Source organism: Terrapene carolina, unplaced genomic scaffold (assembly GCF_002925995.2).
Source record: "Terrapene carolina triunguis isolate 2854851 unplaced genomic scaffold, T_m_triunguis-2.0 Scaffold22, whole genome shotgun sequence".
Taxonomy (NCBI): domain Eukaryota; kingdom Metazoa; phylum Chordata; order Testudines; family Emydidae; genus Terrapene; species Terrapene triunguis.
Window position 1 is genome coordinate 20,664,252 of NW_020664373.1, and position 25,769 is coordinate 20,690,020.

The 25,769-nt window shown below is 43.4% G+C and overlaps 1 protein-coding gene and 1 long non-coding RNA gene across 2 annotated transcripts in view; one reads left to right on the forward strand and one right to left on the reverse strand.

The window, feature by feature from the left end:
- Positions 1–25,769, reverse strand: part of LOC112125929 (dystrophin-like) — a 1,989,526-nt gene that overhangs the window by 305,060 nt on the left and 1,658,697 nt on the right. The gene's annotated exons all lie outside the window — the stretch shown is intronic.
- On the forward strand, positions 12,792–17,044 carry LOC112112036. Its single transcript, XR_002908555.2, has 3 exons — positions 12,792–12,896; positions 15,551–15,652; positions 16,970–17,044. It is a non-coding gene; the product is annotated as an uncharacterized LOC112112036 (long non-coding RNA).

Consider the following 25,769-nt stretch of genomic DNA (forward strand, 5'->3'; position numbering starts at 1 on the left):
GCCCCTATTGGATCCCTTCCCCAAATCCCTGCCCCAGCCCTGTCGCTTTCCCCAGCGCGCCGCGTTCCCCCTCCTCCCCCCTCCCTCCCTGCCCCGTGAATCAGCTGTTTCGCGGCACAAGCGCTGGGAGGGAGGGGAGAGAAGCAGGACACGGTGGCATGCTTGCGGAGGAGGCAGAGGTAAGCTGGAGCGGGGGGGAGGGCAGGACGGGGCGCTGCCGGTGGGTGCTGAGCACCCACCAATTTTTTTCCATAGGTGCTCCAGCCCCAGAGCACCCACAGAGTCGGTGCCTATGGTCCCACACCTTGAACCCTTCATTTCTGGCCCCACCCAGAGCCCTCACCCCCTCCTGCCCCAGCCCAGTGAAAGTGAGTGTGGGTCGGGGAGAGTGAGCACCGGATGGAGGAGGAATGGAGTGAGTGGGAGGCAGGGCGTTGGAGAAAGGTTGGGTCAGGGGTGGGGCCTCAGTGAAGGGGCGGGGCAAGGGTGTTCAGTTTTGTGTGTTTAGAAAGTTGGTAACGCTATCTGATTATTGAATGACAGTGGCTGGCTTGCAAACTCCAGAAAATCCTATGTAAACAAAATGAACTAAATTAAACTTCATTGGCAATTGCAGGCCATTTTGCCCTGCATTTTCTACAACATACCTCCCTTGCCATGTTCTACGGAATATTTTAACTAAAATTATTTTCAAGTGTAAATGGATTTGGATTTTTTTTTTATTTAAAGAATATAGCATTTTAAGCTGTCGTGGGATAAGAGGGAAGGTCCTCTCATGGATTGGTAACTGGTTAAAAGATAGGAATAAATGGTCAGCTATCAGAATGGAAAGAGGCAAATAGTGGTGTTCCCCATGGTCTGTACTGGGCCCAGTCCTATTCAACATATTCATAAATGATCTGGAAAAAGGGGTAAATAGTGAGGCTGCAACATTTGCAGATGATACAAAACTACTCAAGATAATTAAGTCCCAGGCAGACTGTAAAGAACTACAAAAAGTTCTCTCAAAACTGGGTGACTGGGCAACAAAATGGCAGATGAAATTCAGTGTTAATAAATGCAAAGTAATGCACATTGGAAAAAATAATCCCAACTATACATATAATATGATAGGTCTAAATTAGCTGTTACCACTCAAGAAAGATCTTGGTGTCATTGTGGATAGTTCTCTGAAAACATCCACTCAATGTGCAGCGGCAGTCAAAAAAGCGGACAGAATGTTGGGAATCATCAAGAGAGGGATAGATAATAAGACAGAAAATACCATATTGCCTCTATATAAATCCATGATATGCCCATACCTTGAATACTGTGTGCAGATGTGGTTGCCCCATCTCAAAAAAGATATATTGGAATTGGAAAAGGTTCAGAGAAGGGCAACAAAAATGATTAGGGTATGGAACGGCTTCCGTATGAGGAGAGATTAATAAGATGGGGACTTTTCAATTTGGAAAAGAGACGACTAAGGGGGGATACGATAGAAGTGTATAAAATCATGACTGGTATGGAGAAAGTAAATAAGGAGGTGTTATTTACTCCTCATAACACAAGAACTTGGGTCACCAAATGAAATTAATAGGCAGCAGGTTTAAAACAAACAAAAGGAATATTTTTCACACAATGCACAGTTAGTCTGTGGAACTCTTTGCCAGAGGATGTTGTGAAGGCCAAGACTATAACAGGGTTCAAAAAAGAACTAAATAGTTCATGGAGGTCCATCAATGACTATTAGCCAGGATGAGCAGGGATGATGTTCCTAGCCTCTGTTTGCCAGAGGCTGTGAATGGGCAACAGGGAATGGATCACTTGATTATCTGTTCTCTTCATTCCCTCTGGGGCACCTTGCACTGGCCACTATCGAAGACAGGACACTGAGCTAGATGGACCTTTGGTCTGATCAAGTATGGCCACTCTTATTTTATCTCAGTGACTTCACACCATAGTGGTTACGCTTAAAAGTTACTTCTCTTTTGAGAGAGATCTCTGGAGCCAGTAGTATTTCTCATTTTAAGTATAGGCAATCCCTTTCAGCACAGTAGAATCTTTCAATACAAAAGAAACTTTTTAAATGCAACCACTGTAGGTGTGTTTTTGTATGGTATAATGTTTGTATAGCATAAGGTTGTATGGTATAATGTACGTATTGCTTTAATTGTAAAATCTAAACATGGTTCTAAGGCTTAGGAGAAAGGAACACAGAGCTGGAAATCAGAAGCATGTTTTCAAGTCACTGAAGAAGCAATAATGCCATAATCTAGGCAAGAGTGCCTCAGAAAAAACAAAGCATTGAGTCAACATGATTTTTGGTTATTGTATGGAGCACCTAGCCTGAAGCAACCAAACACTGTTCCCATGGGAACATTTTAGCTTCTAAATCATTTGCTCTTCTTTCAATCCATCAGTGGAACTTTTATTGGGTGTTATCATGGGAGCATTTACAGAGCAATTTCCATAATGATAAAATCTTTTCAAATGAGATTTAAAATGTAATTAAAGGGCAGATTTTATGCATTAAAGACATTGTTGTGAAATGGCCATATATCATCATGTCACAAAGTCTCCTTTTCAACAACCCTATGGCATGACCCCAATTCCAGTCTGGTATGATTACATCTCTGAGTTTCATGCTAATGAGTTGATTAAAAAGAGAGATAGAAAGGTCTCTCTCTATTGGGGAGATATGCCTATGAATATCGTTAAGACATTTCTACGATCCCTGCACAATTTTCAAGATAACAAACGATAAGAGATACTTTTCCAGCAGTGCAGCAAATGTTGACAAGTGATAGCTAAAGGGATCACCTTGCCCTGCAAAAAAACATCTCTGTAAATCCCAGAAACTGCTGTTGTGGTTTGAAACGCACTTGCTGAGAAACTGGGAGTTGCATAGTACAAGTTTTAAAAGAAAGACAGGACGAAAATTCATGTTTGGAAGCTTTTCTGATACAAGAGAAGATAGAATATCTTTCTTTAGCAAATTGGACCCTGTCTTCAGAAAAATATTATCTGCTGGTTTGTAAAAAAGACAGAACAGCTTTAAACATGCAAACTTTCACTCATCTGATTCGTCTTTAGAGACAGTGGGTAGGATTTTTCAAAAGCATGTAAGTGAAAGTCACATTTTGCTAGGTGCTTTAGTAAAGCCTATCTCCCCATCTCCAGGAGTCCATTTTCTCCTGCAACTGTGAAGGCAGCCACTTGAAGGATTAAAGATTTTTTTAAACATGCAACATTAAAAGGAATGGCAGAGAATTTCCTACTATGACTTGTGATGAGTTATCTACATTTTTAATATACACCTGTAAGCATAAAAATAGTAGAGCATAAATCATTTTAAAAAATTAATGTTTACATGGAAAAAATTCTCACCTCCTGACCCCCACATAAATAGGAATCTAGGGAGATATCAAATCACATCAGTTAATAAACAGGACAGATTTTAGCCTAGCAAAAATACTGTAAAGAGTTAATGCTTCAGTTAACAGTGTGTAATAAACATACAGGAAAAAGAAACACCACTAGTTCTGTTACTAGTTTGTGAACACTGCTGCAGTGGGAAGCTGTGGCATGGATTCTCAGCTGCAGTTTTTAATTTTCCTCTGATGAGTAAGTACAGGCCACTGCTGGAGTTCACTAGACACAGGGCTAATCAGCTGAACCAATCAGGCGACTTCTGTTTTCCTAAATACCCTTCCTAATATTTATGTCACTGTAAGAACATACACAGTAATCACTGGATATTCAGGAAAACCTCTGTGCTTAAACAACCTGCAGTGGTCAGGCATGGTATACTACTGGATAGAGCACTAGGACTCAGGAGACTTGAGTTCTATTGATGACTCTACCACAGACCTGCTGGGTGACCTTGGGCAGTCACTTCACTAACCTGTGCTTCAGTTTCCCCGTCTGTTAAATGGAGACACTGATACTGACTTCCTTTATAAAAAGTGCTTTGAGATCTACTCAATGAAAAGTACTATATAGGAGGTGTGTATTATTATTATAAACACTGGAACACACTTGATCAACCTCATTAACATCCCAAATCACTTCAATAAATTCAATTAAACTAATCTAAGTCAGAGGGAGTGGTTGGCAAGGCAGTCACTGGAATTCAGTTCCTCCCCAGGTTGCTAATAGCCCGAATTCATTAGCCTTCAGGGTGCACTCTAAGGCCCACATTTTCTCCTTTGCTCATGAGTAATTAGTGTAGTGATATGGCGCTCTAGAGATTGTGTATGGCTTAATTTATTTCTATTATATTTTTTTCCCCTGGGTCATTCCATCTTATCTGAAGAAAATGATGAATTTGTTAGAGAATCGTTAACATACTGTCAAGCACTGAATAGGTGACTTTATCTTAGTTTAATAAAAAACCAATAAATAAAATCCAATAAATAAATAAAATCATACAAAAATCCACAACACAATTGTAACAATGAAGATCTACTTATTCATTTAGGGTTTGATCCAAAGGGAGCCTTGCCATTGACCTCTGTGGGGTAGGGTCAGGCCTTTAGTAGTCTATTTAATAAGACACAATTACAAAAGTATTAATATTTTGTTGGGGAAATGGTTGTTTTACTATGTGTCTATCTAAATGTACACCTTGATCAAAAACAAACGTAATGTTAGGTTGAGCCCACTGCAAGGCACAGGAACTCCCAGGGATCAAATGTATCCTTGAGCACTTTATATTTACAGAATACTCATCCCTCAGCATTGAGATATTTTTACTTTGTGATGTGACTGAATCAAATATTTGCCAACAGTAACTTTTAGTTTATGGCCTGCAGTGTAGCAGTGATGGATAATTGACAGAGTTCTTTTTTGAAAAATGAAATCAGTGGGAGCTGCAGTGCTTAGCACCTCAGAAAATCAGGGCACTTCTAGTCAAGTGCCTAAATATTTGGAAGAAAAATATTACACACACACCTTTCTGAAACTATTAGAGCACTATAAGTTAATGTAGGTTTCAGATGACAGACTACTTACTGTACAGATGTTGCATTTGTTAGTTCCAGCCCCAATCATTACAGTGAAAGTCTAGCTCCATTGTATCTCTATCTTCTGTCAGTATACTAACCCCCTTAACCTCTTGGCAAATTTTTCAACAAATAATTATGCTGCTACTTCCAGTGCTTCTAATTCCTTTCCCCACTCTTGCCAGAGATGAAAGAGTAGCAGCTCAAAGGCAGCATCGTTCTCAGTAGGAACATTTGCTTCCACTCAGTTACTCAGCCAAGGTCTCACTGCCTGTTTTCATTTCCATGCAAAGTCCTGCAGGATAATTTGGAGAGCAGCTACCTCTATTAGTTCCACGCACATCCCACTGCTTCCAATTAGTACTGATTTTCTCTTACAAGAAGCAGCCAAAAAGGCTGAACTACACAACTTCCTCAAAGCCGGGGGAGGAAAACTTGGGGAAAAAGAATGGGAAAGTTTCCTCTTTCTGTCTTTATGAGCTATAAAATACATGTGAGGTTTATTTATTACAAATCATTGCTCTTAGGGAGGACAGTGATTTTTATGTGTGGATGGATATGTTTGTGTTGTGGGATTAGTTTGAAGTTTGTACACACCAAAGATGTTAAAATAAAATTGTTCATATTTTATCACATTAGTATTTCAAACCATCTCTTCTTATACTTATCAAATAAACAAAGGATGGGCAATCCCCTTCCAGATTAAAAAGGAAAATTTACATGTTAAAAACACAAAATTAAAGCATAGACTTTTTTTTACAGTAGAAAAGCATTCCTCTTATTTTCTCCACAGATCACTTTAGTTCTTTCTGCCACAAATCTCTGCTGTAACCTTGTTTTATAAATTCTGATGTGTCACTCTTTTGTTGGCAACATGTTTGATGCCTGGAGACAATCTGTACATTAGTTTCACAACATGATGTTCTATTAATTAAAACATGATAAACTGTTATTAAAACTCTACAGAGAACAACATGAGAACAGAAACTAGATGCCTCATACATAATGCATTCAGAAATACTGATGTGCAGATAGAAAAAAGCTTTTAAGGGTTCTAGAATGGTTTTTAAAAGTTTGGGTTTTTTTAAACATGATGGAATTTTCTACTAGCAGTGTCTTCTATTTCAACTATTATTGCTAATTGAAATTCAAAAGCTATGCTAAAGTTACATTTAAATACCTTTTTCAAGAGCAGATTAAATAAGTGGGAATGATGTAGGGATGAGTGCTGCAAAATGCAAAGGAGAACAGTTGAAGCAGGCTGAAATTTTTCAGATGAAACTTTTTTAGCAGATTCGAGTGGACCAAAACATTTTACAAATTTGCGTTGAATTTGCCAAAAAATTTTTGGTCAGACCAAAACACCCAAACAAAAAAAAAAATCAAAATGAAACATTTTGATATTTCAATTCATAATGATTTTTTGTTTAGAATGTTATTGCAATTTTATTTTATTTTTTTTTAAAAAACCTTGAAAATGAAATTAAACACTTCACTTTAGGTTGAAATAAATGTTTCATTTTTGACAAACAAAATATTCATTTGGCCCAAAATAATTTTTTTTTTTTTTTTTTTTTCCAAAATTTTTTTAAAATTTTTTTTTTAGGGTTGACAAAATTTTTTTTTTTTTTTGTGGTGCTAGCAAACACAAAATTCATTTATATGCCCAGCTCTAGGCACACTTAACGTACGTTTTTGTATATGGCCATACACTATAATATGGGTCCAATGTTCTCCTAAGCAAACTGATTCTCTGGAAAACCCAAATATAGAAATGGAAACTGTGAAAACCAGATTCACTGATTCTCATACACTCATAGACTCATAGACTTTAAGGTCAGAAGGGACCATTATGGTCATCTAGTCTGACCTCCCGCATGATGCAGGCCACAAAAGCTGACCCACCCACTTTCCCTTAACTCAGCTGTTGAAGTCTCCAGATCGTGATTTAAAGACTTCAAGTCGCAGAGAATCCTCCAGCTTGCGACCCCTGCCCTATGCTGCGGAGGAAGGCGAAAAACCTCCAGGGCCTCTGCCAATCTACCCTGGAGGAAAATTCCTTCCCGACAGCAAATATGGCGATCAGTAGAACCCCGAGCATACAGGCAAGATTCTCCAGCCGGACCCTCATTTTACCAGCGATGGCACGTTATTGCCTAATTGACTAAAATCACGTTATCCCCTCAAACCATTCCCTCCATAAACTTATCTAGCCTAATCTTGAAGCCAGAGAGGTCTTTTGCCCCCACCGTTTCCCTCGGAAGGCTGTTCCAAAATTTCACCCCTCTGATGGTTAGAAACCTTCGTCTAATTTCAAGCCTAAACTTCCCCACGGCCAGTTTATATCCATTTGTTCTCGTGTCCACATTAGTACTGAGCTGAAATAATTCCTCTCCCTCCCTGGTATTTATCCCTCTGATATATTTAAAGAGAGCAATCATATCTCCCCTCAGCCTTCTTTTGGTTAGGCTAAACAAACCGAGCTCCTCGAGTCTCCTTTCATAGGAAAGGTTTTCCATTCCTCAGATCATCCTAGTGGCCCTTCTCTGTACCCGTTCCAGTTTGAGTTCATCCTTTTTAAACATAGGAGACCAGAACTGCACACAGTACTCCAAATGAGGTCTCACCAGCGCCTTGTATAACAGAAGCAGCACCTCTTTGTCCCTACTAGAAATACCTTGCCTAATGCATCCCAAGATCGCATTAGCTTTTTTCACAGCCACGTCACATTGCCGACTCATAGTCATCCTGCGGTCAACCAGGACTCCGAGGTCCTTCTCCTCCTCCGTTACTTCCAACCGATGCGTCCCCAGCTTATAACTAAAATTCTTGTTAGTCATCCCTAAATGCATCACCTTACACTTCTCACTATTAAATTTCATCCTATTGCTATTACTCCAATTCACAAGGTCATCCAAGTCTCCCTGCAGGATATCCCGATCCTTCTCCGAATTGGCAATACCTCCCAACTTTGTGTCATCCGCAAACTTTATCAGCCCACTCCTACATTCGGTTCCAAGGTCAGTAATAAATAGATTAAATAAAATCGGACCCAAAACCGAACCTTGAGGAACCCCGCTGGTGACCTCCCTCCAACCTGACAGTTCACCTTTCAGTACTACCTCCTGCAGTCTCCCCTTTAACCAGTTCTTTATCCACCTCTGGATTTTCATATCGATCCCCATCTTTTCCAATTTAACCAGTAATTCCTCATGCGGTACCGTATCAAACGCTTTACTAAAATTGAGGTATATTAGATCCACCGCATTTCCTTTATCTAGAAAGTCTGTTACTTTCTCAAAGAAGGAGATCAGGTTGGTTTGGCACGATCTGCCTTTCGTAAACCCATGTTGTAATTTGTCCCAATTGCCATTCACCTCAAGGTCCTTATCTACTTTCTCCTTCAAAATTTTTTCCAAGACCTTGCATACTACAGATGTTAAACTAACAGGCCTGTAGTTACCCGGGTCACTTTTTTTCCCTTTCTTGAAAATAGGAACCACATTAGATATTTTCCAGTCCAACGGTACCACCCCCGAGTTTACAGATTCATTAAAAATTATCGCTAAGGGGCTTGCAATTTCTCGCGCCAGTTCCTTCAATATTCTAGGATGAAGATCATCCGGTCCGCCCGATTTAGTCCCGTTTAGCTGTTCAAGCTTGGCTTCCACCTCTGATATGGTAATGTCAACCCCCCATTTTATTACAGGAGAATCTCAGCTTTCATTTAAAAGAAAAGTATGCGTCTAGCTTGCATAGTCATGGGGGGGAAATGGGAAACCATGAACCCCACAGTCTCAAAAACCCATAAAACAAATAAGAACCATAAAATTATTATTTTTGAAAGTCCTATGGTTTTTAAGTCTATCTCAGGATATGTTAGGGCCTGACTCATGATTTTTGAATATTTGGAGTTGGCGAGACTATTAACCCTATGCATGCAAGAGATGAGGCGCAATATATACATATAGACTCATAGACTCATATTCTTTCTTAACCCCACACGTGTGGATGCCTTTAGGTCCTCACAAATTCAGAGGACCCAACAGAGAAGTCTGCATGCCTCTTGCTTCTGGTTTGTTACACAACTTCCAATTCCTCTGCTGCTTCCCTCTCTTAGATAGCACACCTCTTAAAAGAGCTATGAAACCAGGGTCTCACTGATTCATAGCTGCCCCATGAATCTCTAGTGGATATGCTACAGTGTGAAAAGTGGAACCTCCATAAGCTAGTGAAGATTCTCCATCAGTAACTTTCACTGCCATTCTCCATCAGTAACTTCACATGCGCTAGGGGGAAGAGATTAGGTCAGAGACCTGAAACGAATCCTGCATCTTTCCTCTCCAAATTCTCAAATGCTTATTCACACCAACACATGCCTACCCTCAGTGAGAACTGGTGTACATGATATATGAATTTGGTCATTTGAACGTGTAATCAATGCCCTGATTCAGCAAAACAGCTAAGAGATGCTCCATGCTGTCATTTCAATATTTCAAAAATTTAACTTAGAATCCAGCATATTGCAAATAGTAGTGACACATCACTAGAGAATCTTAAAACTCAATTTGAGCAACACTAGTTAATAGAATAGTGACTTTTAACAGAGTGATAACAATAGCTGAAATCCAATCCAAAATGAGAGAGGACTGTAAATAGAAAAAAAAATAAATGAGCGAGAAAAGTACAGCAAAGCTATAATCATTAGTGGTCAGTTTGTGCCATCCTTGGATTTCAATGGAACTACTTGTGTGAGAAGGTTACTCACCTTGTGCAGTAACTGAGGTTCTTTGAGATGTGTTCCCCTGTGGGTACTCCACTCCAGGTGACGGTGTGTCCAGACGCCTTTGATCGGAGATCTTCAGTAGCAGTGCCTGGTCAGTCCGCACGTGCACAGCTGTTGTCTCGCAGCATCGTTTGAGTTTATGCAGTGCATGCACAGCCCGACCCCCTCAGTTCCTTCTCTACCGTAGAGTCTTTGTTCTTGAACTCCAAAGTAGAGGGGAGGAGGGTGGATAGTGCAGCACCCACAAGGACACACATCTCGAAGAACCTCAATTACTGCACAAGGTGAGAAACTGTCTCTTCTTCGAGTGCTGTCCCTGTGGGTGCTCCACTCAAGGTGAATGTAGAGTAGTACCCACTATGGTTGGGGGGACTTTATGTGCATTGTAGCAGCGGAGAGGACAGTAAGGTATCTGACCTGGCATTCTGTGTGATGGGATAGTGCTTGGCAAAAGTGTGGTCTAATGCCCATGTGGTGGCTTTGCAAATGTCCAGAATGGGTACGTTGTGTAGGAATGCCACAGATGTTGACTGGCTCAAGCATAGGCGTGCGCACGGGGTGTGCCGGGTGTGCCCGGGCACACCCTAATGCCCATGGGCCGGATCCGGATCTGGCCCCTCAGGGCTTTGGATCCGGCCCGCGGGATTTGCCCCCCGTGGTGCCGCAGGCCCCGCGCTGTTTTCAGAAGCAGCCATCAGGGCACCATGTCTCTGGGGCCGGGGGGTTGCTCCAGGCACCGCCTCCCGAAGCTCCCATTGTCTGGGAACGGGGAACCGCGGCCAATGGGAGCTTCAGGGGAGGTACCTGGAGGCGTGGCAAGGGCAGCGTGCAGAGCCCTGTGCCACCCGTCCCCCGGGGCTGCGCGGGGACGTGGTGAGTGGCGCGGCATGGGGCCCTGGCAGGCAGGGAGCGTGCCGCTGCGGGTAAGCGGCGCCGGGCCGGAGCCCGAACCCCTCCTGCACCCCCCCTCCCTGCCCTGAGCCCCCTGCCTGCACCCTGTTGAGCCGGGCTCCCCTTCCCCAGGGCTGGGCTGGCTGTTTTAACAGCCCCATGTGCTCCCTGACAGCACCAACAAAGCCGCTTAAGGTGGCCACAGCCCCCACCCAAGGCAGCTGCCCCCCTCCAGCACCCAGGGCCCCAAACCCGCCTGCGGCTCCCTGCACTGGCCGGGGGCCCGGGCACCACCCAGGGGAGTCAGGCCGCCCCTGAGCCCAGCCCACCTTAAGTGGGGCCCGGGAGCCAGGAGGCCCGGGGCAGGGGGTGAGCCCGGCCCACAGGCCCCCCGACAGCCCGGCTGCGAGCTCAGCTCCCCGGTGCTGTTTGGGGGCTCCGGCCCGGCACCCTCGGCCTTGAGTCCAGCCCTGGGAGCAGCCCGGCCCCTCTGCGATCCACCCCAGCTGCCTCTGCCCGGCCTGGCCCCAAGCGCCCAGCTCGGCCCCCGAGCCTGCCTGCCAGGACGGGGGAGCCCAGATCCCCAGCCGCGGGCCTGCCTACAAACAGCCTACCCTCCTGTCCCCCAACTCCCTGCCCTGAGCCCCCTGCCTGCACCTCTTACCCCAGCCCCCTGCCCCCCAACTCCCTGCCCTGAGCCCCCTGCCTGTACCTTGCACCCCAACCCCCTGGCCCATAACTCCCTGCCCTGAGCCCCCTGCCTGCACCTTGCCCCACAACCCCCTGCCCTGAGCCCCCTCCTGCCCCCCAACCCCCTTCCCTAAGCCCCCTGCCTGCACCCTGTACCCCTCCTGCACCCCAACACCCTGCCCTGAGCCCCCTCCTGCACTCCGCACCCCTCCTGCACCCCAACCCCCTTCCCTGAGCCCCCTTATACACCCACACCCCTCCTCTGTCCCAATCCCTTGCCCTGAGCCCCTTCCTGCACACTGCACTCTCCTGAACCCCAGCCCCCTGCCCTGAGCCCCCTGCCGCACCCCGCACCCCTCCTGCACCCCAACCCCCTTCCCTGAGCCCCCTCATACACCCCACACCCCTCCTCTGCCCCAATCCCTTGCCCTCAGCCCCTTCCTGCACACAGCACCCCCTCCCACACCCTGCCCTTTATGATGTTCGCCTTAAAAAAAAAAATTCCCTGGGTGCACACCCTAATGAAATGTGCTGCGCACGCCTATGGGTTCAAGTAGAGTGGGACCTGACCCCGGCAGGAGGTTCTATGTTCTGGGTCTGATAGCATGATCTGATACAGTCTGATATCCACTTGGAAAGTCGTTGCTTGGATATAGCGGCACCCTTAGATCGTTTGGTTGTGGAGACAGAGTCTAGGGGATTTACGGAATGGTTTTGTTCTGTCTAAATAGAAGTCTATTGCTCTTCTCACATCAAGGGTGTGTAGTGTGGCCTCCTGTGGGGTTTTGTGTGTTTTAGGGTAGAACGTGGGAAGGTGTTTTGGTTGGTTGACGTGTAATTTGGATGCAAACTTCGGGAGGAATTTAGGGTGAAGTCGCATTGTGTCCTTATCCTTAAAGAAGATTGTATAGGGAGGATTGGCCATCAGTGTGTCTATTTTGCTCACCCGTCTAGCCAATGCGATGGCAACTAGGAATGCTACCTTCATTGACATGTGTAGTAAAGAGCAGGAAGTTAGGGCTGTAAAGGGAGGACTCATGAGGACCCAGAGGACTAGGTTCAGATCCCACGTGGATGTGGGAGGGTGTACTTTGGGGTAAAGGTTCTGAAGCCTTGTGAGGAAGCATTTGGTGGTTGGATATGTAAATGCCGAGAATCCATCAATTCTGTCATGAAAAGCATTAATTGCTACGAGATGTACTTTGATAGAGCTGAATGAAAGTCCTGAATTCTTGAGCTCTACCAGGTAATCCAGCAGTACAGGAAGGGGTGTAGTGTAGGGAGTGAGCCCTTTTGCAGGCACCATACACAGAAACGTTTCCACTTTTGAATGTAAGTATTGTGCGTGGAGTCCTGTCTGCTGTTCAGTAATATGCATTTGACCTGTTCTGAACAGGTTATCTCTTGTACTTGGAACCATAGAGGAACCACACTTTCAGGTGGAGCCTCTCCAGTTGTGGATGGAGGATCTGACCGTCGTCCTGGGATAGGAGGTCCAACCTCATCAAGAGAGTTCGTGGAGGGTACACTGACATGCACAGCAGGTAAGGGTACCTGGCTTTGCCGTCTCTGACCTTGTATAGAACCCTGTGTATTAGTGGGATCGGTGGGAGTGCATACATAAGTGTCTTGTCCCATCAAATCAGGAAAGCGTCTCCCAGAGAGCAGGAGTTGAGCCCTGCTCTGTAGCAAAAGAGAGGGCATTTGCGGTCCTTTGTTGTGGCAAATAGGTCGATAGATGGGAATCCCCGTAGGTCGAATATTTGTTGTACGCCCCTCGAATTCAGTTCTCATTTGTGTTCCTGTGAAAATTGTCTTCTTAGTGTATCAGCCATAGTATTCCGACATCCGGGTAGGTATGAAGTGGAGATGTTGATGTGGTGCTGGATGCACCAGTTCCATAGTTTCATTGCTTCCACGCATAAGGAACACGATCCAGCCCTGCCTTGTCTGTTAATGTAAAACATGCATGTGATATTGTCTGTCATTATTCGGATTTGTGCCTTAAGAGTGGTAAGAAGTGAATGCAGGCTTTTTGCACTGCCCTGAGCTCTAGAAGGATTATGTGCAGGTGTGATTCTGACATTGACCGCCTTCCTTGTATCGTGTGGTGGTCTAGGTGTGCTCCCCAGCCCAGTAGGAAAGCATCTGTAGTTATCATGATGGAGGGAAGTCTGTGGTGGAAGGGGACACCTATGCAGATATTCTGTCTTTGTCCATCGTTGTAATGACATTAGTACAGCAGTGGGTGGTGTTACCATCATGTTGAGTCTGTGTTTGGTGGGTCTGTATATGGAGCTCATCCAGCCCTGGAGGCACCTCATGTGTAGTCTGTCTTATTTCACCACGAATGTGGTGGTGGCCATGTGACCTAGTAGTTGTAAGCACTGACTCAATTCTTGGGCAGATCAACACAGTGTCTATGAGGGGTTTGATGGCCAGGAATCTGGTGTGAGGTAGCAAGGCTCTGGCCTGAGTTTAGTCTAGATAGGTCCCGATGAACTCCAGTTGTTTGTGTGAGTATCAAAGTGGATTTTTGAAAATTTATTTGCAGCCCTAGTCTCTGGAAGAGGTTGATGGTGAGAATTGTGATTGTTTCTGTCTCTTTGTATGAACGACCCTTGATGAGGCAGTTGTCCAGGTATGGGAAAAATATGATCCCTTGTTTGCGTAGATGAGCTGCGATTACTACCAGGGTTTTGGAGAATACCCTCAGTGCAGTGGAGAGACCGAATAGGAGCATTCTGTACTGGAAATGTTCTTGTCCTACTATGAATCGGAGGAATCGTCTGTGTGCTGGATGTATTGAGATGTGGACATATGCGTCTTGTAGGTCGAGGGCTGAGAACCAGTCCCCCGTTCCAGTGCTAGGATTATTGTGCCCAATGTGACCATCTTGAATTTTTGGGAGCATATGAATTTGTTGAGCCTTCATAGGTCTAGTATCGGTCGCCATCCGCTGCTTTTCTTCTGGGGAAATAGAATCTCTTCCCTCTGTATTGTGTTGGCACTGTTTCTACTGCACCTAGCTGAAGAAGATTATTTAATTCAATTCGTAGCAGGTGCTCGTGAGAAGGGTCACTGAAGAGGAGAGGGGAAGGGGGTAGGGTAGGTGGGCAGGAAGTTAAAGGGATGGAGTAGCCCGAATATACTATCTCCAGAACCCAGAGGTCTTGTGTGATTTGCTGCCAGGTATGGTAGAAATGATGTAGGCGGTGGCCAAATGGGCAGGTGAGTGCTGGTGTTAGGGGGTGGTTGCTCAGACCCTCGACCAATCCTTCAAAATTGTGGGTTGTTTCCAGATGGTTGGGACGCTGACTGGTCTGTTTGGTTCTGTCTGCGCCTGGGTAGTCTATTGCGGTTTCTTTCCGCCTCATAAGGTCTGGATTGCAAGTGGTTGTATTGTGGTGCCCTGGGTCTCTGGTATGGATGGTACCACTTTATTTTTGGGGGCGGAGTGTATATGCTCAGAGTACGCAGGGTAGCTCGTGAGTCCTTCATTGTGTGCAGGACTTCGTCTGTTTTTGCTGAAAATAATTTGTCCTTGTCGAAGGCCAGGTCCTCTATCTTTAATTGGAGCTCCTTCGGGATGCCAGATGATGATAGCCATGAGGCTCTGCGCATGACCACTGCGGTAGCCATAGTTCGAGCTGCCACATTGGCCTTGTCCAGGGAAGCCTGTAGGGCCATTCTGGTGACCCTCGATCAGGACCAATTTGAATTGGGCTCTCCTGTCCTCTGGTATATCTGTGGTGAATTAGAAAAGTTTGCCATAGATCGTACTTGGCAAGAAGTGCGCTATAGTTGGCTATTCTAAATTGTAGTTTGGATGATGTATATACCTTGCGGCCTAGGAGGTTTAAGCGCTTGTGGTCCTTATCTTGCAGTGTGGATTGGTGTTGAGGTTGTTTTTCCCTGTGGCTTGCTGCTTCCACCACCAGGGAATTGGGTTATGGGTGGGCAAATAGGAAGCCCATGCCCTTGACTGGGATGTAATATTTGCGATCTGCCCTCTTGCATGTTGGTGGAGCAGTAGCCAGGGTCTGCCATATATTTTCAGCAGGTTCTAAAATGCCATCATTTATAGGGGCCCAATTTTTGATGCCAAAGAGGGTTGCAAAATTTTCAAGAGCTTATGTTGATTCTCTTGAACCTCCTCTAATGGAATTTCCTGACTGACTGCTATTCATTTGAACAGCTCCTGACACTATTTGAAATCGCCAGACCAGAGTGCACACAGGTGGCATGACGGCTTCATCTGGAGACAAGGACGAGTTGTATTCCGGGGATAGCATCTCAGGTATGGCCTCTTCCTCAGGCTCCTCCGGTGGGTCCACTGCATCCATGGATGTAGGGTGCACTGGGGATACTGGTTAGGAGCGAAGTTGTGCCCTGGGTGGTGATGAAGTGCAGGTGTGGTGAGCCATATACGCTGCCCATGGGTCCCATAGTGGTCATTGCATTGGATATGGCATGTGGGGGCCCATCCATGGGGGGCCATACCGTGGCCATTGGGGTTGTTCTTTGTATTGTAAAGCCCCAGAGGTGTGTTTTACGGGGGTGTAGGAGAATCTGGTGGTGAGAACAGTTGCTCCTCTTGGTCCTGGTCCTCATTATCGCTATCAGTAAACACTGAATATGCCGGGGGTGAAGTTGGTTGGGTTAAAAGAGAACTCACGGTGCCGAGTGAAGGTGATTCTGGCACCGGCACCACAGAGATGTCTTTCTGCGTTAAGAATTGTTGTGGTGCTGGCAGGTGTGGCACTGACGTGTTGTGATCGATCCTGATGGTTTAGGCATCTTGTATTTAGCAGGTGCCGGTGGCCCCATTGTGGTGCCATCTGCCAGTGCCGGGAGATTTGTTGGTGCCGGTGGCGGTACTGAGGGTCGTGTTGGCACCGGAGGTAGTTGTGTGGCGGGCACTGGTTCCAACAAGGGCGTCGGTACCGTCAGCGCGGAGGAGACATGGGTAGTTTGATGTCTCGACTTGTTCAGCTTATGGGTGGTGCTCCTGGTGCTGGAGGTGCGGGGAGAGTCGTAGGTGCTGGCTCTCAAGACCGTCAGCACTGCTGATAGCGACCTCGCAGGGGATCGCTTCTTTTTAGTTGGTTCCCTGTGTGTGGAGCTCGAGGCTCGCTTCCTCTTCTCCTGAAAGGGTGGCGCTGTGCTCTTGGTTGGTTCCGAGAGGGATGGAGAGCACTTAGGAGAAGGTTTAGATACATCCTTCTCTGATCCATACTGGAGCGATTTCTCCATAAGGATCATTTTCAGGTGCAGGTCTCGGTTGCAATTGGGCCTTTGCTTTTAGGTTGCTACAGTGGCACACTTTGCCAGAATGTGTGTCTCTCCGAGGCACCGCACACAGAGCAAGCGAGCACGGCATTGCCTCATTGCAGGACCCGCATTTTTTAAAACCAGGGGAGCCTGGCATGTTGAAGTAAAAGAGGGAGAGGTTGCGGTGGACCAAGAATACGTATCAAGGTTTTCGCTCTGCGGGGAGCTTGAAGAAAAATGGGGGATAAAAGTTTTTTTTTTTTTTAACTAACTAACTATTAACTAACTTATCTAAAGGGCAGGGTGGAACTGGGTTAATCGTATTTAATTTTCCTGTCAATAGGGGAAGAAGCTACAGCATTGCCCTGATCTCCGTCTTCAGCCGAGGACAGTTGAGAAGGAACTGAGGGAGTCGGGCCATGTGCGCGCTGCACAGACTCAAATGACGCCGCAAGACAACAGCTGCGCTGACCAGGCACTTATACCGAAGATCTCTGATCAACGGTGCCGGGACGCACTGTCACCTGGAGTGGAACACTCACAGGGACAGCACTCAAAGAAGAAAGTAAACTAACCCTCAGCAGGGTAAAGAACTTGTCCGACATTGTCAAACAAATATTTTGTTCCTATTCACAGATTTACTTGTAAACTGATTACAGTATATATAGGGCTTGCTTCATCCCATGTGCATGGGAAAAGGGGTGTCAATCTGCAATCCTTCTGCACCCACAGAGGCAACTGTGCCCCAGGGAAATTCTGTCTCAAGAAGTCTTAGCCCCCACTTCCTAGCCAGATGGTTCTAAGACTCCGCCAGCTGTGGGCACCCTGGCGGAACAGGAGTTGATGGCAGCTTCTACCACTGTCTGCTCCTCACACTGGCAGCATTCAATAATAATATCTTATGGGCTACTTTGCTAGAGCAGTAGATTATTACCTCCAGGTGCATATTTTTGAGGTCTCTAGATAAGTTATTATTTAAAAACAAATGAATGTTTATTTCTTCATGTCATTCCAGAAGGAAAGCACTAATGGGCAGGGTTTTAATATCTTTATCAAGTCTCCATTTTCATTTCTGCAATTCCAGCATCTGTTGTTGCTGTTCATGTTAATATCACAGTGAAAACATCCAAAGCAGAATAGATACAAATATTATCAAAACTACCATATGAAACACATCCCAGAGTGTTATTGCTATCATGTGTATATCTGCTGTCTTGATTAACACACTATCCCTCATGGCCTGTGTGTACTGAAGAATGCATGACAACTGTACGGCACCATTACAGGGCTGAGGAATCAACCCGAAGTCAGTTGATCCCTGACACAAACTCATGATTATGCTGCTGACAGAGATAATTAGCACAGGGATCAGCACCTGAAGCTATGGCCAACCTGAGTATAGACAAGCTGCTCTGACAGGATCCAAGCTGTTCTGTTGTGGGGAAAATCCCTCACCATTACAGATGCACTTTTAAGACTACATAATTGTCTTATGCTGGAGAAGTACAGTTATAACTGCATTTCGACAGAAGGGAAATACCCTTCTGACCACAGATATCCTAGCTCATTGATGTTTCTGGTGTTTAATGTCAGTGATTAAAAGCAACCAGAACTTCTATGCTCAAGACTGGGTTCTGTTATGCATGATGGTACACCAAAGAGGATTTTAATAAGTATTTAACAAGTAACTATTGGTGCAGAACTTCTACTAATACCACAAACTGAACATGTTTAAAAACTGAACAGAAGAAAATGTTTAGAGCCAATAAACCACAACCATTTTAAGTGTGACAGTGGTTTGAGGTATTTCTGTCAAGGGAGCCAAGGTCAAATCATCTGCTGTGCAACTAGAACTCAAAAGCATAATCAGATGAATGGTGTTTGTGAGTGTGGAGTTACCCAAGGATCTCAGAAGGAGATTCATATAGTAAAGGATATTATGTAGGGTCTACTGGGATTTTCTAGCTAAAATCCATACACTTTAATAGTACATTTTAGCTACAGTGACAAATACAAGAGAACAACATAATAGAACACATTTCAACATGAGAGTAGAGTTGGTCAAAAATTTTCCATCTAAATGTTTGTTAGATGGAAAATGGCTTTTTGTCTCTAAGAAAATTTGCATGAAATTTTTCTATTTTTGTTTACAGTTTTCAGGTTTTCAATAAAAAATGAAAATCCAATTACCAATTTTTTGGTTTATATTGTTTTTGGAAACTGAAAAATTTAGGAGAATTAGTTTATTTGGTTTTTTTTTAATTATATAAAATTTCAAAGAAACATTTTTGATGAACATTAAAAAATGCATTCTCTTTTGAATTTTTTTTGTTGGGGATAAAATTATTTCCTGACCATCTCTGCATAGGAGCCCTTATGTGGTTAGTGCTCCACTCACTCCTGACCAACTCTGTTTACCCTGCTGTTGGAAGGAATAATCTATGCAGGCATGTAGGACCAACTGGAGGATAAGCACACAATTAATGCTGCTTTTGTTTGTGTAAATCTCTTTAGGAAGAAAAGTGGTAGGCTGTCAGAATTTGGCCCTATATGAAGTCTTGTAAAAAGTAATGAAAGAAAGCAAGAAAGATGTTGGTACTGTTATCAAGAAAGGATAAGGTACTGACAGTGGCTGATATACTACTTTTTTACCTCAAAGATCATGCATGCTAGGAAAAAGAAACATGCCATAACAGCTTTTAAAACCCAGAGTACGGCAACAGTTATTAAAGGAGGAAATCAAGCTAAAATCACAGATTGAATTTAAAAACAAATTTCCTTTGTGTCATATTAGCACATTGTCTACACTTGACCTTGCTGTAGCACTTGAGTGTAGACTCTCACCACAGCAATGGGAGGGGTTCTCCCATTGGTGCAGTCAATCTACCTCCCTGAGAGGCGGTACGTAGGTGTCTACTGTCTACACTAGTGGTTAGATCGGCTTAACTATGTCACTCGGGGGTGTGGATTTTTCATACTGTTGAGTGACATAGCTGGGTCGACCTAACTTTTGAGTGGAGACACTCACTACAGCGATGGGTGTACAAAACTTCTCAATGTAGATTATCAGAACAAAAACAACCAACCAACCAAAAAACAACCCCAATTTACTTTTTACCTTTCATCCCATTTACTTTTTTTTTTAAACTTCCTTGATCATTGGACAACAAAATTAGGCTGGTCAGTTTCCCCTTCACTAACACAGTAATGTTGTAGTGGAGTTTCCAATAACAAAATGTGATGCTTACATGTTGTTTTTTCATTTAAAAAAATCACAAAAACATAGGGGGTTTTCTTGGTAAAAAATTGCAAGCTACATTTTGCAACTAAATTATAGGCATGCACCATTAAAAAGGAGAATAATTCAGCATGTTCAAGAAAAAATTAACAATGAAATGATAAATATAGACTCTTTATTACATTAAATTTAATACCAGAAATCAGATCCTACCCTTTTTCTACAGTGACAGGAGTAATTTTGGGAGATCAATTTATTTAATCTGTAGATAACAAGACTCAAATGCTGGCTCAGATCACGAGTTAAAATAAGTTATTGGTCATATCCATGTGTTTTATGCACATCCATCTACATAATAAAATGCGCACACAATTCAGTGGGATTTGTCATCTCTGTTCAAGAAGGGTCCCAGAGTCTCCAATGCCAGCTGCACTTCAAGTTAGCACTGAAGGACTCTGGAAGAGCTGGGGAAGCTTGACTATTGCCTGCCAGTATTATGTTTAGCTCTAGTAAACACTCTGCAAGATATGCAAACAAATCAAAGCAAAGGTGTTGGGATTTTTTTAAGATTAAAAAAATATATATTTAATTATGTAGGTACCAGTACATAGGTTTTCAGTGTGCATTTTTCAAACAGTGAATAAGAAAATCCTGCCATGACCTGAGAGTACATCTACACCGCATGCTTCTTTCGGCTGAGTGTAGAGTACATACGTCCCCTCCCTTCCCCCCCAGCATGGGCATAGCCGGTGAGGCATGGCTTAGGTGAGTACATTAAACACATACAGAAGGTTGTGGGCATGTATGGGAGTACATACCCTTCAATCATGCTCTCTACTTGCCTAAGCCCTGCCTCCCCATCTACACTGCTATTTTTAGCTGTATAGTGTCCTGCTGCCTCCCCACTCCTGGAGCCTTTCCCAGCCACAGGACAAGGACACCCAAGAGGGGAAAGACTCTGGGGATGCTGAAGGGAAAGGCACCCTGTTGTAAAGCCCTTCCCTGCTGCCTCCCTCCTGCCAGAGTCTTTCCTTGCCGCAGTCAAAAGCTCCTACAGTGGGGAGCTTCTGACGTTTTTCCTTGCTGTATCCCCCTGCCAGAGCCCTTCACTCACAAGTTTAGCTACACACCACAGGCTTTTCACTGTGTGTGTAGCTATACACTCCCTACATGCTGCCACCCAGTGGTGTGTAGTGTAGGCATAGCCTAGACCTAGAGAGTTGAACAGAAAGGGAAAGAAACAAAGTGGTGTTAGCTGCAATTACAGGGGAAGATAGCTAAACGTAGGCTGGTGCAAAACAGTTCTGGGTGAACTTTACTTCTTTTACAATCGGGAACAGACTTCACCTTTGATTAGTGATTATGGCTGATTGCAGAATGTATACTTGGGAGTTGGACATGCTGTCTAAAAGGCAGAGCATATCCCCTGTCAGCAAGAGAGTATGTTAGTCAGCCCTCTTCCTAGCACTCTTGAGTGCTTTGGTATCAAACACTTCTGCATGAGCTGTTGTAGAAGTTCCATCTGCAATCTTCTCCCCACCAGTGAATACAATCTAGACCCAAGTGTAACCCTTGGTTTTGCTTACAAAAAGCAATCTACTGCTGTTCAATAAAGGCTACTCTTCCAAATGCTTTATAAATTGTTCTAACAGGACACAACTATCAGTGTTCTTCAATATCATTCATAGAGGTTTTTTTTGGCCTAATGTTTATCTCACACATAGTTCTAAAAATTAAATGTTCTTTTTGGAGATTTTGCAGGTATTTAAAAATATTAAGTTAATGATTCAAACTGAATTCTAAAATATCAAAGGCGTGTTGGCGTCTCAGCTACTCTGTTGGCTCAGCTTTACTTTGTGATTTTTCTTACCCTAAGCATGCCAAGAGGTAACACATTTGATTAGCCAAGGGACACCAATGTGCATCCACTCATGTATATCACAAGGGCTTAGATTCCAATATATGTAAAGCTTTGAAGTGAAAAAAACATCTGCACAGCTGAATTTTTTTATGGAATTGCCCTGATTAGGTTTTGCACTACACAAAGTGTAATGTAAACCAGGGATAGATGGTATCCCTCCATTTTAATTTATTATGTATTTATTTCAGTATATAAAAAATGTACCCATCCTATGCATAATGCACATACACAAGCTTTATAAAAACAATTCAGAAATGGAACTCAATACCTTCAAAAACAAAAGACTCTCCTAAACTCACACAACACAAACCACAAAACCTTCCACCGCCATTATCCAGCTAGTCATCTCTCCTAGACTTTTCTGGGCAGAGAGAATGGATGAGTCTGGCACTGTGACCTGAAGCTGAAGCTGTGAGGAATATCACACAGGAAGAAAGCGATCTCTGAAGGAACGAGCATCCAGCTCACGTAACGAGTTAGAGGTCAAAACCAAGCATACAGATTGCCTCTAAAGACAAACTAGGAGTTAGATTATTATTAGAAAAAATACATGATAATTATCGGTTATGTAGGAGGATTATGAATAAAATTGCAAATTTAAAAGTATAATAAATATAGAACACTTTAGAAACCGGACTTTTCAAATTAGTTTTGGAGAGATGTGTGCACCATTTGTATAAGCATTCACTGGTTAATGTTGTTGTTGTTGTTGTTAACCAGATACTTTCCTTGTCTTCCTTTATTTATAATTTTCTTAAAGAAGCCTGCACATAATATTTTCTTAGGCAATGTCTACACTACAGCACCATAGCTATGTGAGCACAGCTGCCTAGATGGTGGAAGGGATTTTTTCATTACTGTAGGAACTCCGCCTCCCTGAGCGAGGGCAGCTAGGTCAATGGAAGCATTCTTCCACTCACATAGCTGCATCTGCATTGGGGCATTAGGTCGGCATCGCTACGGTGCTCAGGAGTATGGATTTTTCATACCCTGAGCACCACAGCTGTATCATCCTAAGATTTAAGAGTAGAGTAGGCCTTACTTAATGTCTATACTCTTCTAGCTGCCCATTTTATTTTTCCTGAGTTTTTAGTGGAACACTGGCTAGCTTGGTATGTTATTGCTCTTTTATACCAATGGTTTATATCACAGCATATTGTATTTCTTTCTCTCTACCCATAAGCACTGATGATGTCAGCATATAATTGCTGGCTTTTTCCTTCTCCCAGAGGAATGAATTTATTTACTGAAAGAGATCTAAACTCCAAAAGATATATTATCCAATTATACCACCACCATTCTTGACTTGACACTTGTGAATTCTAATCATTTTTCAGGAGAGAAAAACAAACAAAACAAACAATTCTTGCTCTAGATGCAGAACTTTCTTTCTTTCTCTCTCATTCCCACTCTTTCGCACCAATCGTATTGCCCCTGTAGGAGCAGGATTTTATAATTGTACTATGAGAATTAATGTATGATTTGATTTCATCCTGCCAGCCACCCTTTTTGAATAGCAGAAAGGAATGACAGACCAGAACAATCCTTATGACTGATTATGGTCACCCTTTTGTTTTAGGATAAGTTATAATGTTTACTATGGTTTCCTATATGTATTACAAATTAGGCACTTTAGTTAAATATACATTTCTTTGTTTTAAGGTTTAGAAAGTAAGAGGCAGGATCTTGTATTGTGTCTATGTTAAGGAGATTAGAGGAACGTTGAGGGCCTGAAGCCCCAATGTGAATTGTTTTAGTTATAAGATTTAGCAAGGCTTGATTTACAATGTATTCTGCTGAATATAAAATACTACTGTCTGTATACCTTTGAAGGTTTCTGTAAGAGATTGTTTGTGTGACTGAGGAATGCATGCATCAGGAAAAGATAAGGTGTGAAAGCCATCACAAATGTCCAGATGGTCAAGAACAAGTGAGAGACTAGGAAAGACCAGGAGACAATCAGAAAACATCCATTGTATCCGACGCTAAACATGTTAGCAGCATTGATGACCTCAGAGGTGAGGCAGGCACCCCCCAAAGGCGAGACAACAAATAGGAGATAATGATGGGAAGCCCGACAATAACTATCAAATGACAGCAGAAAACCCCAAGATTAACACCAGTTAAGGACAGGATGACATTGCAAAATGCATGGAATCAAATGGGAATTTACAACTATAAAGCTGGGGTGTTTTGCCAGGGAACACTGGGTTCAGTCCTGCAAAGCCTCGGAGCATCGGATTGCGACTGACAGAGCCCAGCTCCTCACTTGTGCTCAATCTAACTGGCCATTAGATTGACTCGAGCTACAACAGACTGGTAACTATAAACATCAACTGGCAGAAAAGTGTGTGTGTGTGTGTGTGTGTGTGTGTGTGTGTGACTGAAAAGCATATGCTAACTGTTGTCTTTTCAATAAATGCGGCATTTTTGCCTTCTCCTCTATAAAAGATCCCGTGTGCTTTGTATGAGCATAACACCCCAACTGCTATGAATACCATGCTCAAAGACAGCCACAACAGCCTGTTTTGTAGGGACACCATTGATTCTGTGGAAGAAAAGTGGTGGACGCAGAGTAAAAGCATTTGAGCTCTCAGCCAAGACATGAGCACTGGCAACCAGTGAGGGAAGCAGGAGAGTAGCCATCTGAAATTGGTGCCCCAGTATTCTCACTTGAAGCATAGGTAAAGCAAAAAAAGCCATTTTTTCCAATTTTCTTATTGGAAAAGGAAATTTGAGACATTCCTTAGTCCCTGCATTTGTCTGTATGACATTCAGAACTAATGGGAGCATTCTAATGTCTAGAAGATTTAACTCTTTCATGTCTCAAAGGACTTCTTCCTGTTCTCAGTCTCTTTACTTACGCTTCGCTTCTGATCATCATCCATCTCCCGCTTGATCCGTGCTAAAAGCTAAGTGTGTTCCTTTTTTCTGTTCTCCAAACTCTTATTTCTCATTATTTTGTCAACATCGGTGTCTCTCTACCTGAATAACTAGACTGATACATTTTTCCTCACCATAAATGTTTCAGCAACATGCTTTGAAAAAATTCAAAAGGAGTCCAGCTGGGACAGCAGCAGCATCTCTGTCATAGGTGCTTATTTATTTATTATTTTGAAAGGATCAATGCCAAGAAAGAGGAAGAAATTGCAGATTGCATTGAACAGCATCAGAAACCAAGTACATATGGGTTTTTGACAAGGACATCAGCCAGAAATCCAGGGCCTATGAACATCACCAGCCAGCTACACAGTGTTCAGAAGGGCTTTGTAACTAATATATACATATATTTAGCCTTCAAGGTCAGGATAATTCATTTGAACAATTTGCTCAGGTGTAACATTTTTCAGTCCTTATTGGATAGACTGGCTGAAAGCTTCCTTATTAAAAGTTAGTTCCCATCAAACTTTCTCCATTTAAAAATCAGAATTAATTTACTCTAACAAGCAGTAGAATTGCTGTGGAGCTGTGAGAGATTAATCGGATTTTCAGCATAGAGTAAAATGAAGTTATGAGATATGGGAGCTGGTTAACATAACCTAAATACCAAAGGATTAATAGCTTCAGTAGTTTTGTGAATTCATTGTAAGATAGAAATCTACATTACAAATATCAAATAAAAATATTCATGGAATGATTATGGGAAAAGAATGATCATAATCAAATGCTGCAGCTATGCAAAGATTAGTATACCCCTAAGGAAAATGGTGATATGCAGACCAAGCCCATAACAAAATGATTTCATGGGGGGTTCCTAACTCATAAATGGGCATACTGCACAATGGTCGGAGGTATAATTAGGAATATGTCCTCTAAATCTGCTGCAACAGAAGGTAATTAATATCTATCTTGGGTGGGCTGAATAGTTAATTAATACAGTACGATGTGATGGTGCAGAGCGATGTTGGCTGCTCCTCTCTACTACTCAGCAGCTGTTCAAAAAGAAAATGCCAGAAAAGACCTTGAGCACCAGAGTAAATTTTG